We start from the raw sequence: 16,418 nt of genomic DNA, 5'->3' as shown, positions 1-16,418 counted from the left end.
TTAAAAATCTAGAGTAGAGGTTGGATTTTCAAAAATACAATAGTAAAGAAAAAAAGTCACAAAAATTATAAAAAATATATATGAAATATGCTTTAAAAATAGGGTCTCTTTTTTTTTGCAAAGTAATAGTAGGTTATAAAAATGAAAATTAAAGGAGTAATAGAGGACTTAAAAAAATAATGATAGTAAAAATATATCTAGGACTTTCTCTGGTGTTGTCGTGGGCAGTGTGGGGTCAGTTCATTTTTGGATTGTTCCTTGATCTGGCTTATATTTCTCAAGATCTATAGACCCCATCCTATGTAGTTGGTACTAACTACAGGGTTTTAATATATTGCACCTGTCACTTCCAAGGAGGTTCCCTGTTTTAGCTTCTTCTGTTTGCTGGTCTCTTCAGTGTTTAACTTCCACCCTGGCACAAGGGGGCTGTGGTGGACACTTTTTTACGCTCACTTGTTCAATCGTGCTTGGGGAAGGAGGGATGCTGCAAACAACACTGGGGTGAGCTTGCAGTATCTCAGCCACACTGGGTTTGCCCCCGCTCAGGCATGTGTGCTTTCCCTGTCTACACTGCTTAGGCTCTAGGTTGTTCTGCCGGGAACTGTCTGAGGCTGGCCCTGGGTTGTATGCACTTCCCAGGTCTATGTTGCTCAGGTTCAGGTACTCGGGTAGTCCTCAGAGGCACAGACTCGGTTGGACCTGCGTTTTGTGCCCTTCCCAGGTCTGAGCAGCTCAGGTGACCAGGTGTTTGGCTAGCGCGGTCACTGCAACTTATTGCCTCCCCCATCCTTGCCACTCGGTTTTCTGGGTATACAACCAGTGCACCTTCTCAGGTGGCTGTTGACCATCCAGAATCCCAAGAAGTCTTGGTTAGCAATGAAGCCTGCTTGCAGTTTGGTAGATAATGCCTCTCTGGGGCCGTGATTGCCCACTTCCGGCTCTGGCTGCCTTCGTCTGCGGGTCACTGGAGGGGGATGAGCTGATCTGCAGCTGGCTAGCTCTGCTCCGTCCTTTGTTCTGTGAGCAGGCCTGACAGTGTCTTAGGTTAGGGCTTTTCGCTTAGCTCTAATCAGTCCTTTGTTCTGTGAGCAGGCCTGGAGGTATCTTAGGTTAGGGCTGTTCACGTGGTAGTTATCCCACAGTCTGGCTTACTGTCCCAAGTTAGTTCCCTCAGACTGCCCTCGGGGCATTCTGGCCTGGTCCTTACTCTAAGCAATGCAGCCCGCGCCTCCCTGCCCAGCCCCGACTTGATAGTGGCGGATGTAGGCATCTGCACTGCTTCTTCACTGGTGGAGTTACCATTGGGCATGTAATCTATGGGTTTTAATTATTTTTTTTTTTTTCTCCTGGTTATGTTGCCCTCTGTGGTTCCAAGGCTTGCCACAGACTCAGCAATGAGAGTGTTTCCTGGTGTTTGGAAACTTCTCTTTTTTAAGACTCCCTTCCCGGGACAGAGCTCCATCCCTACCTCTTTTGTCTCTCTTTTTTGTCTTTTATATTTTTTCCTACCTCCTTTTGAAGACAATGGGCTGCTTTTCTAGGTGCCTGATGTCCTCTTCCAGCATTCAGAAGTTGTTCTGTGGAATTTTCTCAGCGTTCAAATGTTCTTTTGATGAATTTATGGGGGAGAAAGTGGCCTTCCCGTCCTATTCCTGCGCCATCTTAGGAATGCCTCCTGGACTATGTTTCAAAGTCCTCCCCTACAATGCTAATTGAGGTTCATTTTATCCCCTAGCAAGTCCTGCCTCTATTCCACTTCTACTCCATCCCGTCCAGTGTTGTCTTTTTCTTTTCTGGGTTTCTTCTTATTCTAGGCTCCTCTGCTCAAGTGCCAGAAGTGCTCACTGAAAGTAAAACCAACATGGCCAGGATCACCCTGCCTTTCCTCCTTGTAGAATGGGGCCATAGACACTAAGCGGCTCCAAATGCTCTGGCTGAGCTTTCTCTGCTATTGTTGCCCATGCTCTCAATATATGCAAATGCTATTTCCTTCTCCGAAACCACTCTACATCCACTTTTGGAGGTGTTGATGAAAAAGTTCATCAATAATCATCTAAGAAATAAATGGAAATTTTTATTTGAGCCAATCTGAGGGTTATAACCTGGAAGATAGTCTTTCAGAAAGCTCTGAGGACAGCTATATAGGTTTTGAGACAGAGGATTATATGTCAAAGGAAGTATTGCAATTCAGATCTGCACTACAAAGTGAGTAGTGAGTCATCCTGACCCTTTACAAGATTAAGATGGAATGTTATCTTCTAAGAGGGTCTGGTCCATGCAGATACACAATTCACATGAAAAGTGAGGGAGGAGACCCAAACAGGCAAAGAAAAATCTTGTTCAAATTTTTCTTGTCTTGCCATAAAATATAAGTTTTATTCATCAGAGGTGATAATAATGACTAACATTTGTTGTATACTAGACTAAGCAGATATATGCCTCATCTCTGCATTTTCCAAATCTCTAGAAAGTAAGTCTTCCTGATAGACGTCCATTTTAGAGATGAAGAAATTGAAGCCTAACTGTTGAGGTATGTGCATTCTCAGTCATGTCTGACTCTTTGTGACCCCATGGACTGTAGCTTGCCAGACTCCTCTGTCCATGGAGAGTCTCCAGGCAAGAATACTGGTGTTGGTTGCCATTTCCTTCTCCAGGGGATCTTCCCCACCCAGGGATTGAACCTATGTCTCCTGCATTGGCAGGTGGAGTCTACCACTGAGCCACCAGTATTCAGTTCAGTTCAGTTGCTCAGTCGTGTCTGACTGTGACCCTGTGGATTGCAACACGCCAGGCCTCCCTGTCCATCACCAACTCCCAGAGTCTACCCAAACTCATGTCCATTGAGTTGGTGATGCCATCCAACCATCTCATCCTCTGTCGTCCCCTTCTCCTCCTGCCCTCAATCTTTCCCAGCATCAGGGTCTTTTCAGATGAGTCAGCTCTTCACATCAGGTGGTCAAAGTATTGGAGTTGAAGCTGAAGCTTCAACATCAGTCCTTCCAATGAACACCCAGGACTGATCTCCTTTAGGATAGACTGGTTGGATCTCCTTGCTGTCCGAGGGACTCTCAAGAGTCTTCTCCAACACCACAGTTCTAAAGAATCAATAATTCTGACCTGCCTCTGAGAAACCTGTACGCAGGTTGGGAAGCAACAGTTAGAACTGGACATGGAACAACAGACTGGTTCCAAATAGGAAAAGGAGTACATCAAGGCTGTATATTGTCACCCTGCTTATTTAACTTATACACAGAGTACATCATGAGAAATGCTGGGCTGGAGGAAGCACAAGCTGGAATCAAGATTGCTGGGAGAAATCTCAATAACCTCAGATATGCAGATGACAACACCCTTATGGCAGAAGGTGAAGAAGAACTAAAGAGCCTCTTGATGAAAGTGAAAGAGGAGAGTGAGAAAGTTGGCTTACAGCTCAACATTCAGAAAACTAATATCATGGCATCTGGTCTCATCACTTCATGGCAAATAGATGGGGAAACAGTGGAAACAGTGTCAGACTTTATTTTTCTGGGCTCCAAAATCACTGCAGATGGTGATTGCAGCCATGAAATTAAAAGACGCTTACTCCTTGGAAGGAAAGTTATGACCAACCTAGACAGCATATTAAAAAGCAGAGACATTACTTTGCCAACAAAGGTCCATCTAGGCAAGGCTATGGTTTTTCCAGTGGTCATGTATGGATGTGAGAATTGGACTATAAAGAAAGCTGAGCACTGAAGAATTGATGCTTTTGAACTGTGGTGTTGGAGAAGACTCTTGAGAGTCCCTTGGACTGTAAGGAGATCCAACCAGTCCATCCTAAAGGAGATCAGTTCTGGCTGTTCATTGGAAGGACTGATGTTGAAGCTGAAACTCCAATACTTTGGCCACCTGATGCAAAGAGCTGACTCATTTGAAAAGACCCTGATGCTGGGAAATATTGAAGTCAGGAGAAGGGGACGACAGAGGATGAGATGTTTGGATGGCATCACCGACTGGATGGACATGGGTTTCGGTGGACTCTGGGAGTTGGTGATGGACAGGGAGGTCTGGCATGCTGCACTTCATGGGGTCTCAAAGAGTCAGACACAACTCAGCGACTGAACTGAACTGAACAGCTTTCTATATAGTCTAACTCTCACATCCATACATGACTAATGGAAAAACCATAGCCTTGACTAGACAGACCTTTGTTGGTAAAGTAATGTTTCTGCCTTTTAATATGCTGTCTAGGTTGGTCATAACTTTCCTTCCAAGGAGTAAGTGCCTTTTAATTTAATTGAGCCACCTGGGAATCCCATAATTTGCTCATTTAGTAATGGATAAAATGGGAATTTGAACCTAGGTCTGACTGAATCTGAAATAAGAAGGGAAGGGCAGGGCACAACCTTTACAAGAATGACATGGCCATAGGATGTAACAAAAACTGATTAGAACCGACTAGGTTTAAGATGGTGGAAGATTAGACTTCCAGTGACCTTGAACCTAAAACACTCATTGTAATACACTAGCATGGTAAGTGACACACCCACCAGTGCCATGACAATTCTGAGGCCAATAATAAATGGTCAAAAAGTGGGCTGTGGCCCAATTCCTGGAAATCCCCCCCCCCCCCGTCCCCAAAATAATTGGAATAATCCTCCTACTCATTGGCCTATGAAATTACCCAGCCCATAAAAAGTAACCATATTTTGAGGCTCTCGTCTTCTGAGATGGCCCACACTCTGTCTGTGGAGCGTGTTTCTTTTTAAGTAAATCCACTTCTTCCCTTTTACTTTGTCTCTCACTGAATTCTTTCTGCAACAAGATATCAAGAACCTCAAGATTCACTGGGATCATAACCACAGGGCTGAGTGCTTTACCACTATACCATATTTCTTCTTGTTTCCATCCAGAAAACAACTGCCTCAAGATACTCATCTGGATCCTATCTAGTTTCTTCCCATTTGTAAGTCCCCCAAGGAACCTAGGAGATGAGACTCCCAGCCATCCCATCCTTTACTATTGAGTTCTAATGTTGTCTTCTCACCAGAATTCAAGGGTTTTCAGGCAAATGGGTTAAATATCTTTGAACTAGAACTAGACTATGCTCTTGGATATTTAACTAATAGACAACCACATAAGTGAGAAACACTTGACCAGAGGTCGACATTGGGTAAACAAAACAGGTACCCTATATCTATCCTCATTTGTGCCCAAATATCCCCATCTTTTTTCATACTGTTCATGGTGTTCTCAAGGCAAGAATACTGAAGTGGTTTGCCATTCCCTTCTCCAGTGGACCACATTTTGTCAAAGAATGCTCAAAGTACCATACAATTGCACTCATCTCACACACTAGTAAAGTAATGCTCAAAATTCTCCAAGTCAGGTTTCAACAATACATGAACCGTGAACATCCAGATGTTCAAGCTGGTTTTAGAAAAGGCAGAGGAACCAGAGATCAAATTGCCAACATCCACTGAATCATCAAAAAAGCAAAAAATTTCCAGAAAAACATCTATTTCTGCTTTATTGACTATGCCAAAGCCTTTGACTGTGTGGATCACAATAAACTGTGGAAAATTCTGAAAGAGATGAGAATACCAGACCACCTGACCTGCCTCTTGAGAAACCTGTATGCAGGTCGGGAAGCAACAGTTAGAACTGGACATGGAACGACAGACTGGTTCAAAATAGTAAAAGGAGTATGTCAAGGCTGTATATTGTCACCCTACTTATTTAACTTAAATGCAGAGAGCCCAGAGAAATTCTGGGCTGGAGGAAGCACAAGCTGGAATCAAGATTGCTGGGAGAAATCTCAATAACCTCAGATATGCAAATGATACCACTTATGGCAGAAAGTGAAGAGGAACTAAAAAGCCTCTTGATGTACGTGAAAGAGGAGAGTGAGAAAGTTGGCTTACAGCTCAACATTCAGAAAACTAAGATCATGGCATCCGGTCCCATCACTTCATGGCAAATAGATGTGGAAACAGTGTCAGACTTTATTTTTCTGGGCTCCAAAATCACTGCAGATGGTGATTGCAGCCATGAAATTAAAAGACACTGCCTCCTTGGAAGGAAAGTTATGACCAACCTAGACAGCATATTAAAAAGCAGAGACATTACTTTGCCAACAAAGGTCCATCTGGTCAAGGCTATGGTTTTTCCAGTGGTCATGTATGGATGTGAGAGTTGGACTATAAAGAAAGCTGAGTGCTCAAGAATTGATGCTTTTGAAGTGTGGTGTTGGAGAAGACTCTTGAGAGTCCCTTGGACTGCAAGGAGATCAGTCCTGAGTGTTCATTGGGAGGACTGATGTTGAAGCTAAAACTCCAGTACTTTGGCCACCTGATGTGAAGAGATGACTCATTTGAAAAGACCCTGAAGCTGGGAAAGACTGAAGGCAGGAGGAGAAGGGGATGACAAGATGAGATGGATGGCATCATCGACTCAATGAACATGAGTTTGGGTAGACTCCAGGAGTTGGTGATGGACAGGGAGGCCTGGTATGCTTCAGTCCATGGGGTCACAAAGAGTTGGACATGACTAAGCGACTGAACTGAACTGAAGTGTTTCCCACCTTCTTGCAGGAGAGAATCCCCACCCAGTGAGTCCTCAGTAGGATTCTAGCCTTCAGCCCACAAATGGCTGAGGCAGCCAGTCAGGTTTTCCAGAGAAAAAGAACCTATCTATATCAATTGTATAGATATAAAAATATTTAGATGATATAGAATATATAGCTAGGTATGGAATGTTTTGATAGATACAATTATAGCAATATGAGGAGAGAAAGCTATGTTGAGCAAGTAGTTCATCCAAACCATTTAATACTAGAGTGCCTACTAAAAGCTAGCTGCAATTAGAAGCCAAGTGTCCTTATCTGCTATTAAGAGCTCCTTCCACTCTCTGGGCACTGTCTTTTGTTGAGGTTGTCCACACCTCTCATTTTCTTCCCCTGGCTCTCTATGGGGTGCAGCTTTGTATCACCCCTTAGTGTCTCCTTGAATTCCATGCTTCTGAACTCAGCCAGGAAATCTGATGACACCAATTGCTCAGCATTGCTTCCATTAACTGTAAGCATTTGCCCTCTCTTCCTTCAGAGAGACCCTGTGTCCTTTGAAATGAAATGTCAAAACATCAGGCCTGTTGCAAACAGCTTCCCCCTACTTGCTGCATTTACTTAAGAGTTCTCAGAGGTCAAAAGAAAATAGATTTAAACGTTTCCCAGTCAAGTGCAGCCCTCACAGGGCTCTACAATGGACCTACCATGGGAGCTTTTTACACCTTCCCCAACTTCTATCTACAAATCGATCTAATATTGACTTCCCTGGGGTCTGCCTCCAGTCATTGTAGTCAGAAACAGCAGAGTGCACCTTTCATTAGTTCTGATTAGTGGTTAAAACCACTCATCTCTCTCTCTCTGTCTCTTTTTTCCTTAGAAGGTAAAGGAAAAAGGAATTTCTCCTTGGAGAAGAGAATTGAGTGGAACATACAGTTGGTCTTTATCCATGGGTTTGCAGGTGTGATTGATGAAGTTGGCTCTCAGTAGAACCTATAACCAAACAGACAAATGCCTAAAAATAAGTCCAAAGAGGGAGAGTGAGAATAAAAGACTTTGGTCATAAATCATTCAGAGGGTCCTTCACATGAGCAGAATAGAAACAAGGTTGCCACTTTCTCAGAATCACAGACCACCACAGTCACAGGCAAAAGACCCCCACCCCTGCTGTTACAGATGGGTAAACTGAGGCTGGGAGAGGGAGAGCCAGCTGGGCTGTTGGCCACTCTCCATTCCCAGGCTTGGAGGTTGACACTGCTCTGAACTTTCCCCATCACCGCGGAGACTGTGAGCCTGACACGTGGCACTTACATCACACACATTTTCTCTTGCGGGTATGCTCTGTCTCTCTGTTGTGTCGGACTCTTTATGACTCTATGGACTGCTGCCTGCCAGGCTCCTCTGTCCATGGGATTCTCCAGGCAGGAATACTGGAGTGGGTTGCCATGCTCTCCTCCAGGGGATCTTCCCAACCCAGGGATCAAACCCACAACTCTTGTGTCTCCTGCACTGGCAGGTGGATTCTTTACCACTAGCTACCTGGGAAGCCCTTTTCTCCCCTCATAAGTAGGTCTATAACATTGATTTCCTTTGCTTATTGGGAGGATTACTGGAAATACAGTTGAAAACGTGCCTGGGAGAATCTGGTAGCAGCACTTCGTATGTTGGCAGATGTGTGTTAAATCTAGACAAAGAATGCTTTAGTAGTCAGGACTTGTTGGGGTGAGGGGGGCTATCTAATATTTTTGGATTACTTCTGGTACCTCTCTGCTCTGTGAAATGCACTTTCATTTCCCTAATTGGGTTTGAGAACACCGAGGTGCTCAAAGCATGTATTAAAAGTTTGAGTCCAGTTGTTTTGGTTCCTGCCTCTTGCAGTGCCCATAGCTGACCTAGGGTGCTTTGTGGCGTTATCTGCTCCTTCATCTATGGTTTTTCCTACCTTTTAACACTTGGGTTTTCTACTCTCCTAGTTTCCTTACCACAGCCCTAAAAAGTGAATAGGGCAGATACCGTTCTCACTTTTATTTTTGAGGGATGACAGTTGAGATTCAGAGATTTTCTTAACTTGTTGTGGTTACAAAGCACTTGAATGGAAGAGCTAGGAGCTAAATCCCTGAATTTTCTGAGTGGCTGGCCAGGGGTATTTCTACCCCAAAGAGATCAAGAAATAGCAGTTTGTGTATGGCCACCCCTGCCTAGTGATCTGTAGCTCTACTCTAGATGTCATTACCAATGGACAAATCAAGTGAAATATTAACTGCCAAAATGCAATGTATTTGTAAATCGGAAGGTTAATTAGGTTAATGGAACCTAACACGAAGATGGTATTTTATAGTTTCTAAAATGCTTTCAGATGCATTATCTCACTTGATCTCAGAAACAGGCCTGAGGGTAAGTTTAATGTTATTATTATCCCCATTTACTGCTGCAAAAAATGAGCCCCAGAGTGGTGAAATGGCTTGTCCAAGAGCACATGGATGAGAAATGTTTGAGTCTGTATTTGAATACTGTACTTCCGTCAGTTCTATCATCTTTATACCAAACTAAACTGCATCTAGCACTGTACCTATAAGTTATTTTTAGTAATAACCACCAATAAAGTTATTTAAGTAGCAAATATTTCTTCAGTTTTTATCACATGCCAAATCCTGTGCTGGGTGGAGTGTGATTGCATCATTAATTAAATAAACCAATTCACTAAATATGAACATTGTGCTGATTAAATAAAAAATACATTACTAGGTTACTGTTATAAAAATGAGCTAACAACTTGCGTATCTCCTCTTTCATTTCCTGGGCCCTATGTTTTCTTGTCCTTCAGCATCATCTACTGACTGCTTAGTGGCCTCCTTCCTATGTGTGCCTGAAGCCACCTGTGCTCAGTGCCAAGCGAGAGGATCTGCTCTGGGGTTCTGCTTCCTCCGCCTCTAACCCTGCCATTTCCCTGTGGTTCCCTAGGGGACTATGGGGGTTGTTTGGCTGTGCTGTTTCTATTGATTTCACTCTCTCCTCAGGATGCTGACTCCTGGTCAGCCCTGTTGACTATGTGTTAGTTACCTGGCTCTATGCCCAAATCACCTAAACTCTCTCAACCTCAGTTCTCATCTCTACATTGTGGGTAATGATACCTACTTCATGAGATATTAAAGAGGATTAAATGGGTTGATGCATATACAGTGCTTAGAATAACAGTTCAATAATTGCTAGCTATGTGGCTCAGGTGGTAAAGAATCCACCTGCGATGTGAAAGACCTGGGTTCAGTCCCTGGGTTGGGAAGATCCCCTGGAGAAGGAAAAGGCTACCAGCTCCAGTATTCTGGAGAATTCCATGGACTGTATAGTCTGTGGGGGTCACAAAGAGCTGGACAAGACTGAGCAACTTTCACTTTCATATTTCTTCTATAATCTTCATATAAGTGATATCTCTCCTTCATGTTCCTGTCTGGGATCTTAGACCCAGGCTAGATATCAACTCTGCGTGACCCCATAGATGGCAGCCCACCAGGCTCCTCTGTCCCTGGGATTCTCTAGGCAAGAATACTGGAGTGGGTTGCCATTTCCTTCTCCAATGCATGCAAGTGAAAAGTGAAAGTGAAGTCACTCAGTCATGTCCGACTCTCAGTGACCCCATGGACTGCAGCCTTCCAGGCTCCTCCGTCCATGGGATTTTTATATAGCCTACATCCCTGCTTTTCTGCAAGAGAATCTGAACAGGATCCACGAATAAACACATTTTCCAGAACAGCCTGTGTTGTGGAATTGCTTATATACTGGGTAAATACCACCACTTAACCTCTTGTTCTCAAAGCCCACTAGAACCAACCCTGGGTACTTATATTCAGAGCATTGAGATCAGAACTCACCTTTCCCTTCCACATCAGAGAGGCTTCCTGGGATCCTATTTGCTCAGGACATTGGCTCTAGGGTCTCTTGGGTACAGATAGCCCCTGTAAACATATAGGACATTCCCTACCTCTCGGGGTAGAGGGTCAGGGTGGTGGGGAATGGCCTTCTCTGTTTCCTTATATGGATTGCTTTTTGTTACACATCTGAGTTTATAAGGAAATGCAATTGAATCTGCCATTATGTTTAAAAAAATCAAGACACTCAGTTATGAAACATAGAACATATAATTAACTTTATTGAGCAGAACAAAGCATTTTATAAAAACTCACTCAGACTGAATTAATATAAGGATACTTAGCATAATGTGTATAGTTTAAATTACCGCCTACTAATCATCAAGCAGTTGAGTAGTAAAGTTGTTAGACTTTCAATTTGCAAACAAGTAGAAGAAGGAAAGGCCTATTTTTACTTTCTAATGATTAGATAGAGCATACATTTGTCCAATGGTGGTGTGGGTTCATGTCAGAGAGACGGGGTTCTGCTCTGAGTTTTAACATCTCAGTCTGGTAACCTTGCTCTGTGTGTCATGTATCTGCTTACTTTGCATTATTAGTTAGTCTGGCTTCCTGTCCCATACAGTCACTATTTCCTTATACTGAAGATCACCTAACCCCCACAAAGAGCTGAGCTCCTCTTCCTCCCACTCACACCAATTCTGATCCCAGGCAAGAGAGATTTAAAGAATCATAATTTAATGTCTCAGGCTAACTGCCTGGTCTCAACTTCAAGTTACTCTTTCTACCTGCTGATATATCCCCTCATATAGCCAGTTCACTCTTGTGGGTTTCTGTGTATTTCTGATTCCAGGGACACCACTCTGAGATTCTTCCTTCTTGATCTCCACTTTTACCTTTTTCATGTGAAAAAGTTTCCATATCTCTGTTCTCTTCAAGAAGATACACAAGGAATGAATGTGTTGCATTTTATCTTGTACTGTTGGAGAGAGAGCAGGAAGGATTTGGAATCAAGTGGGTAGAGTCTATGTTTGGGTACTGATCATCCAAGTGAATTTGAATGAATATATCAGAATAAGTGAATCAATTAGGAATCCTGGTCATAAGTGTCAGAAAATACTGCTCATACTGACTTAATCATTAAATGGGAATTTTTTTCATCATATAATTGGAAAGTCTAAGTGCAGGTCTTGCTTAGGTTCAGCTGGATGCATGTGATATCATTGGGATTTGACTTCTTTTCAGTTTTTCTCTCTACCATATGCTGCAATGACTGTTTTTGGGTAGGCTTGTCTCTCAAGGATGGCTGAAATTGATTTTTACCTTACATCCTCTTAAAATAAGTTTCTCATTGGTCTAATTCATTTTTAGATACCCACCTATGAACCATGGCCAGACATTTACAGTGCACTGATTGACATCAGCCAATTATCATCACCTCTGGGCCTTAGTGTCCTAATCTATAAAATTGATATTGACTTGAACAAATATGGCAAAGTCTTATTCAGAGATCTAGTGGTTCTGCAGACCCCCGTTAGTGACTGCTGAGGGAGAGCAATGTACTCCTGGCTTTTAGGAAGAGGGTGGCCTAAACTCCATCTCCTTCATCACTGTTTCAATCATCAGGTCTTATTTCACCTGTTTTTGATGTTGAAATTTTTAGTGGATGTATTGGTTCACTTTCACTGCTTATTAAAATATGCTGAAGCTAAGTAGCTTAAAACAAGAGCAGTTTGTTTAGTTCATGTTTCTAAGGAATTCTCAGCAATCTGTACTGAGCTCAGCTGGGTGGTACTGCTGCTTGTCTCCTCAGAGCCCACTCATCAGACTGAGGGCGGCTGGGGATCTGTTTATGACACCTTTGCTTATGATGGCTGGGGTGTTTGGACCTCTCTTTATTCAGCCTATTTTCCTCCAGGAGATTAGTGTGGGTTTATTTACATGATCATGCTAAGGTTACAAAGTGCAGAAGAATAGGACAAACTGCAATGAGCAAATACTTTATAAGCATCTCTTGTATCTTATTGGCCAACATTTTATTTGTCAAAACAAGAAAGAGGGCCAAACTGAGATTTAAGGGGTGGAGACACAAACTCCATCTCTTGATATGGCAAACTGCAAAGTCACAGCATAAAAGGCATGCATGCAGGGATTGATTGGAGGAATTTCTGGCCATTTTTGCACCCTATCGAGATAAACTTCGGTGAAGGTAATGGCACCCCACTCCAGTACTCTTGTCTGGAAAATCCCATGGACGGAGGAGTCTGGAAGGCTGCAGTCCATGGGGTCACTACGAGTCAGACACGAGTGAGCAACTTCACTTTCACTTTTCACTTTCACGCATTAGAGGAGGAAATGGCAACCCACTCCAGTGTTCTGGCCTGGAGAATCCCAGGGATGGGGGAGCCTGGTGGGCTGCTGTCTATGGGGTAGCACAGAGTTGGACACAACTGAAGAGACTTAATAGCAGCAGAGATAAACTTGGGTCTTCCCTGGTAGCTCATCTGATAAAGAATCTGCCTGCAATGCAGGAGACCCTAGTTCGATTCCTGGGTTGGTAAGATCCCCTGGAGAAGGGATAGGCTACCCACTCCAGTATTCTTGGGCTTCCCTGGTGGCTCAGAGAGTAAAGAATCTGCCTGCAATGCGGGAGACCTGTGTTTGATTCCCGGGTTGGGAAGATCCCCTGGAGAAGGGATAGGCTACCCACTCTAGTATTCTTTCCTGGAGAATTCCCATGGATAGAGGAGCCTGGTGGGCTACAGTCTATGGATCAAAAGAGTCGACATGCCTGAGCGACTAAACACAAGATAAACTTGAACATGTGAAGAAAGAGTGCCATGTTGTTGTAAGTGTGAGAACTCTGACCAGAGCATCTCTGAGAGCCTTTCCAAACTGATTTTCTCTAAATTTGATTACTCTTGTCTAGACCTTACTACTTGCCCATTTCCCCTAATCTCCCTCTCTGCCTTTCCCAGAATATCTGTCACAGCGTGGGGACCCAAATTATCAAGGCCAATTAATTTGGTCCAGGTCTGTGACCTAATTCAGCATAAGCCTCCAATTCATGCATACAGTAGGAAACTTGTTAATTTATAACTTGCCCCACTTTAAAAGTTCCAATCTTAACTTGAGCCAGATTTTATGTTTTTTTTAAACTGAGGTCTTTGATCTATAGGCAAGAGCTTCGCATCTTAAATAAATAACAGGTCAAATTCATATTTAGAGACATGAACCAGGAGCAGCACAGTTTTCATTACTAAGACCCACTTTATGCTGGTTTCTAAATTAGAAACCCTTCCATGGAGGCTGCGGGTTCGTCTTTTTCATGGTTTAGAAAGATTCTACCTTTGTGTCCTCAAAGTGCTCATCCGTCTCTCAGCCTGACACACTGAACTCTTTTAGCCACACTGAACTGTCTTAGAATTCCCTGTATGCCACGTGCTCTTTCCTGTCTCCCAACCTTTGTTGATTTTTTTCCCCTCTGCCTGGAACACCTTCCAGAAACTCTACTGGGTTCCCTTCATGTGGATATTTCATTCAAGTTCTCAAGTTCCTAGTTTATATACTATCTCTTCCTATAAGTCTTACTGTCTTAACACTCTACCAAGCCATGGTAAAAGGTTCTTTCTTTTTGTAACCTTGACAGCTTATACTTAAACAGTCAAAGCAATTGTAAATTGCAAAGTGCTTGTACCGTAAGTATTGTTTTCATAAGAGTATTGCCTCTTTTCTTGACTCTCCTCCCCTTTAGCCTGTGAGCTTTGGAAGACAGGGACTCATTCACAGCTGTTGTGATGCAGTTTGACATACTGCAGGCAGCCAATAAATATTTGGTGATTGGATTAAATCTCTTTCAGTAATGAGTTTCCCTCATTTTCAGGGAAGAGAATCAATATATTAGTTATTAATAATAATAGTACTATTACTAATAACAATTGCAGCTAACATGTATTGATTACATACTAGACATTGTACTATATAATTTATTTGCATTATCCCACTTAACCACCCTAAAAACTCTAAGAGGTAAGTGGTATCACTATTATCCCTTAAAGAAGCTGAAGCACAGAGTAGTAATTAACTTATCTGAAGACATGGTTTTATCAGTTAGGATGCTTCTGACTGCAAGTATCAGAAACCAAAAAGTAAGATACTTTTAAAAAGTAAGGATAATTGATTTTCTTATATAACATCAAGTTCCTCTAAATGACAGCTACAGAGGACTGCATAATTCAGCAGGTTAACAACTTCCTCTATCAGTTCAGTTCAGTCCAGTCGCTCAGTCGTATCTGACTATTTGCAACTCCATGGACTGCAGCACGCCAGGCCTCCCTGCCCATCACCAACTCCTGGAGTTTACCCAAACTCATGTCCATTGAGTTGGTGATGCCATCCAACCATCTCATCCTCTGTCATTCCTTTCTTCTCCCAACTTCAATCTTTCCCAGCATCAGGGTCTTTTCAAATGAATCAGTTCTTCACATCAGGTGGCCAAAGTATTGGAGTTTCAGCTTCAACATCAGTCCTTCCAATGAATGTTCAGGACTGATTTCCTTTAGGATGGATTGGTTGGGTCTCCTTGCAGTCCAAGGGACTCTCAAGAGTCTTCTCCAGCACCACAGTTCAAAAGCATCAATTCTTCAGTGCTCAGTTTTCTTTATAGTCCAACTCTCACATCCATAAATGACTACTGGAAAAACCATAACTTTGATTAGATGGACCTTCATTGGCAAAGTAATGTCTCTGCTTTTTAATATGCTGTCTAGGTTGGTCATAACTTTTCTTCCAAAGAGCAAGCGTCTTTTAATTTTATGGCTGCAGTCACCATCTGCAGTGATTTTGGAGCCCAAGAAAATAAAGTCTGTCACTCTTTCCACTGTTTTCCCATCTATTTGCCATGAAGGGATGGGACCAGATGCCATGATCTTAGTTTTCTGAATGTTGAGTCTTAAGCCAACTTTTTCACTCTCCTCTTTCGTGTTCATCAAGAGGCTTTTTAGCTCTTCTTCACTTTCTGCCATAAGGGTGGTGTCATCTATATATCTGAGGTTATTGATATTTCTCCTGGCAATCTTGATTCCAGCTTGTGCTTCATCCAGCCCAGCATTTCTCATGATGTACTCTGCATAGAAGTTAAATAAGCAGGGTGACAATATACAGCCTTGATGTACTCCTTTTCCTATGTGGAACCAGTCTGTTGTTCCATGTCCACTTCTAACTGTTGCTTCCTGACCTGCATACGGATTTTTCAGAAGGCAGGTCAGATGGTCTGGTATTCCCATCTCTTTCAGAATTTTCCACAGTTTATTGTGATCCACACAGTCAAAGGCTTTGGCATAGTCAATAAAGCAGAAATAGATGTTTTTCTGGAACTCTCTTGCTTTTTCCATGATCCAGTGGATGTTGGCAATTTGATCTCTGGTTCCTTTGCCTTTTCTAAAACCAGCTTGAACATCTGGAAGTTCACAGTTCATGTACTGTGGAAGCCTGGCTTGGAGAATTTTGAGCATTACTTTGCTAGCATGTGAGATAAGTGCATTTGTGTGGTAGTTTGAGCATTCTTTGGCATTGCCTTTCTTTGGGATAGGAATGAAAACTATTCCAGTCCTATGGCCACTGCTGAGTTTTCCAAATTTGCTGGCATATAGAGTACAGTACTTTCACAGAATCATCTTTCATGATTTGGAATAGCTCAACTGGAATTCCATCACCTCCACTAGCTTTGTTCATAGTGATGCTTCCTAAGGCCTACTTGATTTTGCATTCCAGGATGTCTGGTTCTAGGTTAGTGATCACTCCATCGTGATTATCTCGGTTGAGAAGATCTTTTTTGCAGCCAAACATGGAGAAGCTCTATACAGTCAGCAAAGACAAGACTGGGGGCTGCCTGTGGCTCAGATCATGAACTCCTTATTGCCAAATTCAGACTTAAATTGAAGAAACTAGGGAAAACCATGAGACCATTCAGGTATGACCTAAATCAAATCCCTTAACAGTTGTACAGTGGAAGT

At 42.7% G+C, this 16,418-nt stretch overlaps 1 long non-coding RNA gene across 2 annotated transcripts; it reads right to left on the bottom strand.

The window, feature by feature from the left end:
• Window positions 1-1,578: 1,578 nt before the first annotated feature.
• Window positions 1,579-14,670, bottom strand: LOC120876415. 2 transcript variants are annotated; one of them, XR_005724169.1, is made up of 3 exons: window positions 14,656-14,670; window positions 14,046-14,053; window positions 1,579-1,661 (listed from the first exon to the last, which is right to left on the bottom strand). It is a non-coding gene; the product is annotated as an uncharacterized LOC120876415 (long non-coding RNA). The 2 variants fall into 2 exon arrangements; XR_005724168.1 differs by lacking the exons at window positions 14,046-14,053; window positions 14,656-14,670 and adding an exon at window positions 10,408-10,437.
• Between the last annotated feature and the right edge of the window lie 1,748 nt (window positions 14,671-16,418).

Source organism: Oryx dammah, unplaced genomic scaffold (assembly GCF_014754425.2).
Source record: "Oryx dammah isolate SB20612 unplaced genomic scaffold, SCBI_Odam_1.1 HiC_scaffold_17, whole genome shotgun sequence".
Taxonomy (NCBI): Eukaryota; Metazoa; Chordata; class Mammalia; order Artiodactyla; family Bovidae; genus Oryx; species Oryx dammah.
The sequence above is the reverse complement of the archived record's forward strand: the minus strand, read 5'-3'. Positions and strand labels throughout refer to the sequence as shown.